This window comes from Lactuca sativa, chromosome 5 (genome assembly GCF_002870075.4).
Source record: "Lactuca sativa cultivar Salinas chromosome 5, Lsat_Salinas_v11, whole genome shotgun sequence".
Taxonomy (NCBI): Eukaryota; Viridiplantae; Streptophyta; class Magnoliopsida; order Asterales; family Asteraceae; genus Lactuca; species Lactuca sativa.
The window spans coordinates 47,683,157-47,695,843 of record NC_056627.2 but is presented as its reverse complement, the minus strand read 5'-3'; positions in this window follow the sequence as shown (position 1 = coordinate 47,695,843).

The following is a 12,687-nucleotide window of genomic DNA, read 5'->3' as shown; positions in this document are numbered from 1 at the left end:
GGACCTAAAGAACGATTATTCATTCTACTAAGAACTTGTGATGACTCCATGTAAGCGAATGGATGAAGTCAGAAGTAGAGAACTAAGGTTCGTCAAATTAGAGATGATAAAGAAATGCAAAATAGGGCCAACATAATAAATTCCTTTGATAAACCTAACAGGAATGCCGAATCTACGGCCCACAGATCCTATATATCAAAACAATACTCCAAACCTGATCATCATAGGGTTAATTCCCTTGAAGATGAACGGGAGGAAGAACAATTTCCCAAGATCATTGATTATTGTTTTTTATGGATGTTTTAGGTCTGATCTTCGCCATGCAATATCTTGGAGACAAAGAAATGTTGCCAAGGAAAGGAGAGAAATCAAGCGGCTAGAAGGACAAATCTAAGTGGTACGCATATCACAATGATTTTGGCCACAACATTGAGGACTGTATGATCCCCAAGAAGGAAATTAGCTATCTCTTGGGAAAAGGTTATCCTAAGGAAATCTTAGGATGAAGAAAAGAAAGATCCAAAAAAGAGCAAGATCCTATCAAACTTCTTACTCTGCAGCAAAGAGATGCACTAAATTATCCAAGACAAAAAGAGACAAAAGACGCCATAAGAACACATCGATAACAAACAAGGAAGAAATCACCTTCGATGAACAAGACAGGGAAAACATCTAGGATCCTCATCATGATGGATTGATGATTACCCACTACATCGCCAACCATTTTTTCTGAAGGATCCTAGTAGACGGAGGATCCCCAGTGAACATCATAATTTTAGATGCTCTGACCAGGATAAACATCCCATAATCTGAAATAATCAAAACATCCTTCATACTAATAGGATTCAACGGGGAAATGAAGCACACCATTGTAGAAATCAAGTTACCCATCTACATTAAGGGGGTAAATTCTATGCAATATGTTTGTGCTATTGATGCTTTTTCTTCCTATAATGTCATATTAGGTAGGCCCTAGATCCTTGATATGAAAGTGATTCCATCTATGTATCATCAATGCATCAAGATGAGGCCCCATGGGGGACACTGAAGATCACCTGTGATGAAAAAGAGTCTAAAGAATTCTATAAGACCTCGATGAAGTCTTCCACAGTACCATTACAAGCATAGCAAATAAAGAAAAAGCACGAGACATGCGAGAAGCAGGAGAACAACACATAAAAGAAGTGCCCCTAAACCTTAAGGATCCTGAAGCCAAAGCCCTCATAGGATCCTTGATACCAGAACAAATTGAACAAGACTTAGTAAAACTCTTAAAATAAAGAAATAAAACCTTCACATGGAAACATGAGGATATGACAGGTATAGATATAGAAATTATAACTCATAACTCAATATAGATCCCTTTTCAGGACCGTACATCATAAAAGAAGGAAGTTCGCACTCAAAAGGAACCAAATCATCCAAGAGGAAGTTGAAAATTTTCTTAAGACAGGAATGATTAAAGAAGTAAGATTTCCGAGATAGTTAGCTAACGTGGTAGTGGTAAAAAGAAATATGGAAAATAGAGAGTATGCGTGGACTACATGGATCTTAATAAAGCATGCCATAAGGTTCCTTTCCCTTTGCCACACACCGACTCCATGATAAATGCAATGATAGAACATCAGATACTAACATTCCTGGATGCCTCGGCTGGTTTCCAACAAATACAAATGGATCCATCTGATCAAGAAGAAACTACCTTCATAACCCCAATAGGTATATATTGATATATTGCTACGTCCTTTAGCCTTAAAATTGCAGTAGCAACATACCTCAACTTGGTGAATCTAATATTCAAGGAAAAAATGGGGGACACCATAGAAGTCTACATTGATGACACGGTGTTCAAGACTGAAAGAGCTGAAGATCACCTCAAGGATCTTGAAGAAGCCCTCAATATATTAGACTAATACAACATGAAGCTTAACCCATCCAAATGTCACTTTATAAAGAAGGCAGGAAAATTCCTAGGCTACATGGTCACAAAGAGAGGGATAAAAGCATGTCCTGAATAGATCAAATCCATAATTGATCTAAGATCCCCAACTTCAACTAAGGATATCCAAAGATTGACTTGAAGAGTGGCAGCCCTAAATATGTTCATTTCAAGATCCATAAAAAGGAGCAAACCTTCCTACGACATCTTAAAGAAAACTAAGAAGTTTGAATGGACCAAGGAGCATGAAGATGCCTTCCAAGAATTTAAAAAGTATTTAAGTTTAGCACCCTTTTTGGTGAAACCATTAGATGGGGAACCACTCCTCCAAAATATTTTTGTATCCCCAAATGCTATAAGTGCAATTCTAGCCAAGAATCTCGACAGGATTCAACATACCATTTACTATGTAAGTAAAAGTCTCTTCAATCCTGAGACCAAGTATTCTCATCTCGAAAAACTAATACTTGCACTTATTACAACTTCTACCAACTTAAGACATTATTTTGAAACTCATATTATACATGTAAAAACTAACTATCGTGTTATGGAAGTTATGAGAAAAACAGAGATGTCAGGAGGAATGGCCAAGTGGTCAGTCAAGCTCAATACATATGACATCATATACGAGCCAATATCCGCAATAAAATCACAAGCCCTGGCATATTTTGTGGTTGACTTTAGTGATGATCTACAATCTAAAGTAGAATTCTAAGCTCAATAACATGGGAAAATCGAAGCTCTTTAAAGATGGATCATCCAAATTCAGAGGAATAAGCCACAAGACTAAAATCGCCACAAGGGGATGTCCTACCCTAAAACTTTAGTTGTGAATTTGACGCAACCAATAATGAGGTAGAATATGAAGCACTAATCATTGGACTACAACTATCCAAGGATCTTGAAATCAAGGATCTTCAGGTATACGTCGATTCATTATTAATAACTAACCATTTTTACGGATCCTATGCAGTAAAAGGTGAAGGATTAGCATGATACCTTCACATAATTAGAACCTTAGTCTCAAAATTTGAAAATTGTAGCTTAATCAAAGTTCCTAGAGAAGAGAATACCAAAGAAGACACCCTTGCCAGCATAGGATCTTCTCTTAGGATCCCACCGGAAACCAGGATCCCAATAGTCAACATAATGATCATGGCAATTGAATATCCAACCATGAAATGAGAAGACCTCACTATCCATGGTAAAAAAACTAGCATTTCAGAATCCAATATCCAGATCTCCAACCCCTCACCATGATCTCAACACTCAGGATTCTAGACCAAACAATCAGGATGCACAACAACATCCAAAATCTTGGACCCGTCCTATTATAGAATACCTCCAAAAAGGTACAATCCAAAATAAGACAAAAGCGATAGATCATTCAGAACAAGGGTCTCACTATTTGTCATGATTCAAGGAGTGTTGTACAAGAAGTCCTTGGCAGACCGATATCTAAGATGGCTAGAGAATCACAAAGCTATTGAAGTCTTGAAAGACATACACGAAAGGGATTGTGGCAACCATACTCGGGGCAGATCCTTATGTTCCAAAGTATTAAGAATGGGATACTACTGGCCGACCATGAAGAAAGATGCCTTCTTACATGTTCAGAAATATGATACTTATTAAAGAGATAACAACATTCTCTACCAACCGGCTGGACCTCTACATCCAATCATTTCACCATGGGTATTCATGAAATGGAGAACGAACATATTTGGTAAATTGCCTAAGGCACCAAGAGGAAAGGTTTTCATGTTGGAAATGAAAAATTATTTCTCAAATGGATAGAAGTCGAGGCTTTTGTTCCAATAAGATATAAGGAGGTAGTCTTATTCCTCAACCATAACATCCTCACCAGATTCGAGATCCCTACGAAGATCATATGTGACAACGGATCCCAATTCATAACCAAAAGAACACTAGACTTTTTCACAAGTTAGGGAATCAAAATGGTAATGTCCACCTAGTTCACCCACAAGCTAATGGAGAAACATAGTCTAGTAATAAAATCATACTTAATAACTTAAAAAAGAGATTAAGTGAGAGAAAGAGAAGATGGACTGAGGAACTTCCTTTCTTACTAAGGGCAGATAGGACCATAGCTAAGTCGGCAACTTGTAAAACCCCATACTCAATAGTGTTTGGAGCAGAAGCCATGATTCATATCGAAGTAGTGATCCCTACAGTGATATACCGGCTCTAGACTCAAGACAACAACAATAGGATCCTAGTTGAGGATCTTGATACCATTGATGAAATAAGGGACCTTGCTAGGATCCTCATTGCAGCTCATCGGCAAAGGATTGCTATAGCCTAAAATAGGAATATTAAGATCCGAAGATTCCAAGTAGGCAACATGGTTTTAAGAAAATCATTTCAAAACATCCAGGATCCAAAGGATGGTAAGTTGGCACCCAAAATGGAAGGCCATTATCTCATTGATTTAGAAGTAGGAAAGGGGGCATATTGGTTGCCTAGTATAGAAGGAATCCTCTTACCAAGATCATGGAACACTATACTCCTCAAGGCATATTTCGTGTAAGTCAACGTCACAATACTTCATTATGACAAAGAGAAGGTACACACCTGCTCATAACTACATTTTATGGCTTTGGTCACTCGATGTCGGAAACAAACTGTCACTCATACGATATTTTAAGTAGCTGAAAGTATCCATCATGTGACTATTCAAAACCATATTGCCACACCTTCTAATAAGTAAGTAGCTGAAGTGAACTAAAAGATTTTGGTGGAACATTCAATGACTTATTAATTGGGCTGCGTCACTATATAAGATTGAATTCGACACATTAATTACTCTAAACATAAAAAAGTGAAAAATATACCAGAGTAAAAAAGTGACAAAAAAGTGTCGAAATGTCATAAATTGTCACATGAAGGAAATATTTCTGTTGATAACTCATAAACTAGAGTTTGTCTCACATGATTTTAGTGTAGCAAAAATTTGGTACATAAGGTCCATGAGTAAAAACAACAAATCATAAATGGAGTTTGTATCACATGATTTCGGCTGAAGGTCTCCATTGTGAGACTACTCGAAAAAATAGTGCCATTACAATAAGTTTTTAGTGATACTTACCTTTTTGTGTGACTATATCTTAGACCAGGTTATCTAAATCCCCAAATTTTCATTCCCGCTCCCCTAAAATTTCATTCTCATTACCCAAATTTTACTTCCCATTGTACTTGAATCCTTATTCACAATCAAATAGAAATCACATCCCTTCTATACCTCTACAGCCACTTTTCCCTCAAACAAATATCAAAAACCCAAACTAGAAGCGCTTGCATTAGACCTCATCCTCCCGAGTCATCGTCCTTACCACCATCGGCAGTGCACCACCACCCACTATCCAACCTCGCACCACCACCGTGTTTAATCATTGTATCCACCATCTTTCCGCTTGCGCAACACTTTTTACAGAAGGCCAACCCATGATGATCCATTACTCTCTCTCTCTCTCTCTCTCTCTCTACTCTAACTTGCTCTCCATCCCCACCACCACTCATTGACGCTGACCACCGCATCACTCATTTCAGTAGTTAATTTGTGCTAATACAAGTTATAGGATAGTTATACCTAGTGTAACATCCAATTTTTTGTAAGTTCCTCTTTCACTCCCTAATGTTAAATTGTTTTCAATTTGGTCCTTTGCTAGTATGCGGGGCATACTATTTGAGTACGCTTAGCGTAATAGCCTCTTGATGATCGTAGACCCATCCATGTACGCTGGGTGTCCATGGAGTACGTATGGCGTACGCAAGACTAGGAAAAACCCTAATTTTTAGGGGTTGTGTGCTATTTAAGCATCTTAAACTCATCTCTTGGCCATTTTAGACCAGCCTCCATATCTTTAAAACCCTAATCTTGCCCTTATCCTTTGTTTGGTGCATTTGAGCTCTTGTGAAAAATTTTGGTGTGTTCTTGTGCATTTTAAAGTGGTAGAAGGAGATTGAATACTCGTTCCTTGGAGTGGAGCTTAGAGATCAAAAGTTAGCATCTTCATTTCGGGCCATTTGAGGTATAAAGTCCTTAGCATGACAACTCCTTGTGTAGATCTAGTTTGGGTGAGTTTATGGCTTCTTTTTGTCTCTTTTGCTTGGTCCTTGTGAGTAAAGGTTGTTTCAGAAGCTTAGTCCTTAGATCTGAACATTTTAAGGACCCCTTGCGCATTAAAATGCAAGCTTTATGGTGTATCTAGACCCATGCATGTATTAAGACCTTTGTTACTCTTTGTTTGAGCTATTGAGCCCCATTAAGAAATGCATGCATGTAAAGTTGCCAACTTTACGTGATAAGTCATCCTTAGGGACAATATTTGAGAGTTTGGATGAAGGACTTAGCGGGTAAGTTCTTAATGGAGTCAATTCGCACATTGGGGAGTATCTAGGGGTACCCAACTGGTACGCTGAGCGTACTAGCCCCAGATGGAGCACACTAAGCGTATGAGCTGACTATGCCCCGCTAGCCCGGTCGAAAATACCCAATACCTAAATTACCCGCTTGATTTTTTCGAGTATCTGGTAAATCGGGTCGGGTTAATCTTTTCGGGTATTCGGGTAACCCGATTTTTTTTCAATTCGGGTATATAGTACGATTTTTGGCTTTCAGGTATATTGAAATTTCCCAAATTATTTTAAAAATTCTTTTTTTTTCTTTCGTAGAGCTTGTACTATGTAGCTGGTATTTGATCACACTTAAACTAACTATCATTATTGTAAAACATGAATCTCTTTTATTATGGCAGTATAGCACCACCAGTATTAAAAGAAATTGTTTATATGTCACCATGTTCTTTAAAAGTTAATTGTTTTGTAGATTATAGTTTTTATTGCAACTAACAAGCTCATTCTCTTGACGAAACTTCAGAACATGGGAAAACTTATGACTACAATTATCTTAAACATTTTAAACTTTTAAAATAAGATCTTTAAGTGTTTGTTTTTTAACATCCTATTAGATTCGATTAAGGTGTTAAAAGATTACTTGATATCTCAAGTATTATTGACTAAAAAATCTCAATGTTCAAAGTTTGACTGACTTCGTTTATTTATATAAACAAGACTAATAAAGAACGAAATGTTTTTTATTTAATTAAATTTATTTTCAGGTTCCATTCAATATATATATATATATATATATATATATATATATATATATATATATATATATATATATATATATATATATATATATATATTTCGGTTAATACCCGAATTACCCAAACCCAACCCACTAACTGAATTGCCGAAACCCGAATTACCCAAATTTAATTTGGGTAGGGTAATGGGTATCTTTTTTAACATGAAAAACCTGAATTACTCGACACAAATTACCCGAAACCCAAAAAAAAAACCCTGATCAACACCCCTACACCCCACGTACTCAACAGCATCCCGCGTATTTAACCGATGAGCCTTAGACTTGACGTTTTCGGTATTTGGCCAATGTTTGGGCTTCCATTGTTTGGGCCTTACTGGATCATCGGATTTCTATGTTAGACTTTGGGTAGCATATTGGGCATCCTTGGATTTTTGGCCCGGGATGGGTTTGGGCCCAATTTTGAAGATTGGCACATAATTGGGCCTTGGGTTACTAAGTAGAATTTCGGCCTTCATAGTAGTTGAATTAGGCATGGGCCTTGGCCCAAGTTAGATAAAGGGTAAAATGGTCTTTTGCCCTAGTTATGGTCCCAATAGACTAGATTGGTGGTTATGGATTGGGATCCAATTAATAATTGGATGTTATTGGTATTGATAGCGTGGGGACTTGTCGGACCAACAGGTAGAGATTTATCTAAGTGATTTAATAGTTTGAGGTGAGTTTTCCTCACCATGTTTAGCGAGTCGAAGGAATCAATGTCGGCCCATGGTTTATTATGTTAGGGTGCTAGATGTATGTGTGACTCTTGCATGTGTATGTGTTTATATGCTTAGTAAGCACGACCCAATGGTTATTTTGTATGATATCACTCGTTATACTTGTATGTTTGTATGCTGGGTGGGGACTGTTATGTGAGTTAGGGCGAGGCAGATTATACCTAGTGGGCAAGGACCGTTATGGGAGTTAAGGCGAGGCCTGTTATACTCCGCGGGCGGGGCCCATTATGCAAGTAGGGTGGGGCCTGTTATACGTTTGATATGTGTGCTATGTGGTATTTTGTGGAAAACTCACTAAGTTTCGCGCTTATGGTTTTCAGTATATGTTTCAGGTACTTCTGATGTAAAGGGGAAGAGCTCGAGGGTGATTGCAGTGCATACACTGTTTTGTTCCGCATTCTTATGATTACTATGATGTTTTATGATCTAGATGATACATTTGGATTTTCTATGGTTGTGATGATGCTTGTATAATTGTTTTAGTTAATTAAAAATTAAAAAAAAATTTGGTCTATATTTTTGGGACGTTACAGACGGACCGTGGAAGACGACAGTGGAGGTAGGTGCCCCAAAAGTTAATTTTTTTTATACATACATATAGTCTATGATTCATCGTTTGTTCTTGTTTCTTGAAGGTTCCCCCAACTCAGGTATGTCGATTTTTCTTTTAAATCAATTTTACCCCTAACTCTGACAGAAGAGCTCACCGAAAATCGTCATGAGTCTCATTGACCACGAGCCAACGATAGCCAGTATGTCGATTTTTTTTTCACATGAAACACTAAATCGAATTTCCTTTAAAAAACAAAATCCTTATCACTTTTGAAGTCACATGAAGTCAGTTTTGAAAGTAGCAAGACAAACTAAAATTGGACATTGATCGTGTACCTTCACCATTGCTACATGTATTCATAAAATTAATCCTTGCAGGGGAGCTGCAATAAGCTTACATAGCTTCTATAAGTAGTCTTGATCAAGTGTAGCAAAAAAAAGTCATTTATAGTTCAATTGACGTTTCTCATGTTGCAAAATTGTTTTGATTTTGAGATTGATATGCCATAGATGCGTTACTTAGAGTTCTTAAGCTTTCTAATTACTAATTGTGATTCAAGATAAAGTTAGACTGTAATTGTTATTGAAGTTCTATCATGAACTGTTATGAATTGAGGATTTATCATCAATTGGTTTCACTAAATTAAAGAAACATTTATCCCCTTGAAGAAATGTATCAATGAAATACAATTAACATTTATCCCAGTTGACTTCCTTTTTTCATCTATAAGTTTATTCAGACTAGTATTTAACACAAGCCAATATATATGCAGTAATTATACATATAAATGTAGGATATGATCTTTAAGAAATGTTGCATAGAGACAACATGTATGACTACTACAATAAATATATGTTTACATTAGGTTATGTTACTAACGCTTTGAAGGATTCTCATTCTATATGCTCTCTAAGTGCAACAATAAATGCTTCGTTCATTGTTATCTTTGATAGAAATTGATGAATTATTTATTGCAATGTAGTTTTTAAAAATGTACTAAATTAACAATGGGAACAGAAGAAAGAATGTTGTATTGAACTGAATTCAAGAAGGTTGATCTAAATGTCATTGATTTACCATGAATTATGTGGAAAATCAAAGGTTGATTTGCCCTAATTCTGTTCTAATGTAATATTTGTAGGTCAAATGACATATGCAAGGAATCTAACAGGCAAACATATCAGTGATGAAGATGTATTCAAGGCTATTGAAGAGAAAGAGTTTACAAAATTATTGCATCTCTAAGAACCTACCTTGAAGGTTGAACTTTGCTAAACCTGAAAGTATTTGTGTGTTCTTATTCTCATCTAATAGGAATTAGGAAGCCATCGATATACATTTAGCTTGATTTTGTTATGATTGTTACATTGACAAGTTGTTCTACTTGAATAATTTAAGCAAAATAATGACAAAAGGAAGTCAGGCATAGCAAAATTAAAGGAAGCCAAAAAGAGCAAACAAGGAGGTATTTGATTGAATTGATCCCTATTATTAGAAACTATTTGATTTAGTTTGTTTAACCCTAAACCCACCAGATTCACATATTCGGAGTTCAATGCTCTGGACCTGAAAACAAGAAATCAATTCAAGTTGAACGTGTAAGTTCAAATCTATTATATTTAACCGTTTAGCATATAAGGATATATTTGCTTCTGACATTATATTTTTTTTGATGATTGGGTCAGGATGCAACTTCCTTGAAATCTTCCTACTGTTTTATATAACACAAGGATACACTTGTCTTTATGTGGAATGGAAACCAGACTACTACTGAGGACCATGAACTTTACGAGAGGCAATTGGACCTCATAAAGGTGCATACATGCATGCATACATACATACATACAAACCATGATATATATATATATATATATATATATATATATATATATATATATATATATATATGTTCAAATGTTTTCACTATCTATTGTGTGCCCGTATGATTGATTCTGGACCAATCATTTTAGTTATTTTAAGAAAGTAATTAATGCATATTAAATGCTGAAGATGTAATTAATACCTATTATATCTTCAACATGTAATATGCATTAATTACTTTCTTAAAATAACTAAAATGATTGTTCCAGAATCAGTCATACGGGCACACAATAGATAGTGAAAACAAAATAACTTAACCCTATATATATATATATATATATATATATATATATATATATATATATATATATATATATATATATATATATATATAGGGAAATCTCCGCAAAACTCCCAATATTTTACTCTAATTTACGAAAAAGTCTCAAACGAAAATTTGTTTATGAAAAAGTCATAATTACCGGTAAAAATGACGACTTGACCATATTTTTCCGGTTTACCGGTTTCACTACTTAACCGGTTTTAATAAAGTCCCATTATTTTACCATAATTTACGAATATGTCCCAAATTATGGTAAACTAATAGGATTTTAATGAGAATTATGGGAAATAATGAGACTTTAATGTTTCCGGGTAAGTAATGAAACCGGTAAACCGAGAAAATAGGGCCAAATTGTCAATTTTACCGGTTTTTGGGACTTTTTCATAAACCAATTTTAGTTTGGCACTTTTACGTAAATTAAGGTAAAATATTGGGACTTTTCTGAAGATTTCTCTCTCTCTCTCTCTCTCTCTCTCTCTCTCTTTTCCTCTCTCTCTCTCTCTCTCTCTCTCTATATATATATATATATATATATATATATATATATATATATATATATATATATATATATATATATATTTGATATGTTAATTTAGGATTTTATTTAATTTGTACGAAATTACAATTCTACTATTGAAATAATTAATTACTTAAATTATTCCAATTTTATTGGATTTGTGTTTTTCCTTTTGAATTGTTATATATATATATATATATATATATATATATATATATATATATATATATATATATATATATATATATATATATATATATATATATATTCTTATTTTTCATACGAATAATGGATTTTTTTAGAGTGAGTACATTTAACAAATGTCACACAATTGTTGTGTCACCAAATATACAAAAGGCTACACAAACATCATATTAATGTGACAATTGGATGGACTAACATCTCTCAAAATACACTTTTTCAATATTATTAATATATTTGGCCACTCTTTTTAATAGCTTACGCCACTTATTTCGTAATTGTAAGTGACGAAAAGCCCCCTCCCCCCCCCCCCCCCCCCCAAAAAAAAAAAGAAACCATTGTGTCACCAAACATACATAAGGCTACCCAAACATCATATTAATGTGGCAACTTGATGGACTAACATCACTCAAAATACACTTTTTCATGACTTTTACAACCATTTGGTATCTCATTTTATTTCTTTCTCCACTCTTTTTAAATGGATACGGCCCCTAACTCGCTAATGTAACCATATGTACTTTGTGTTACTCGACCTTCAGTCATACATGTAGTGAAAACAAATGTGCGGCTGTATGCATATAGTCACTCAATTGTCGTGTGATGGAAGCCCGTTTTTGTACTAGTGGCCTTATACCTTCACTTTTCCCTTTAAATATTTTCTTTTCTCTATAAGATCATTAGTGACTTAAGCATCGGGGGTTGGGGGTTGGGGTTAGATAAGTTAACGCCCATCCTAAGTTAACATTTGCAACACGCAAAAACTCAAGGATCCTAGCCGCTACGAATAGAGACTGATCATGTCTCCTCCGATCAAGGGGACTTAATCCCCTCTATGGTTTAAAGATTTAATAAACTCTTTCATCTGTATTTACGTTTCTACACCTTTTTGGATGATAAATATCTAACTATGGAATGCAAATAAGGGGATCACTTCATGATTTAATGACTAGGCAACCCTCTTATTATTGAACATATGTTAAGATCCTAAAGTTTAATCCATGGTTTATAACATTTTCATGTTATCTTAAGTTGGGATCTTCCCTAAAATATCTTAAGTTGGGATCTTCCCTAATATGTCTTATGTTCGGATCTTCCCTAAAATATCTTAAGTTGATATGTTCCCCAGAATATCCTAAGTTGGGATCTTCCCCAATATATCTAAAGTTGGGATATTCAATAGTATGTCTTGAGTTAGGATTTACCCCATTAAAAATTTAGGTTGGATCCTCCATAATAAATTACCATGCGATATCTTTCCCAATATTTACATAGGATGAGATTTTTCCCAGTAAATTCTAAAGTTGTGAGCATATTCAGAAGAATTCTCTTCAAAAGAATAAGATCAGAATCCTAAAGAGAGAAAATTAAAAGTCGAATGGAAATTTAAAAGAAAAAGCTCA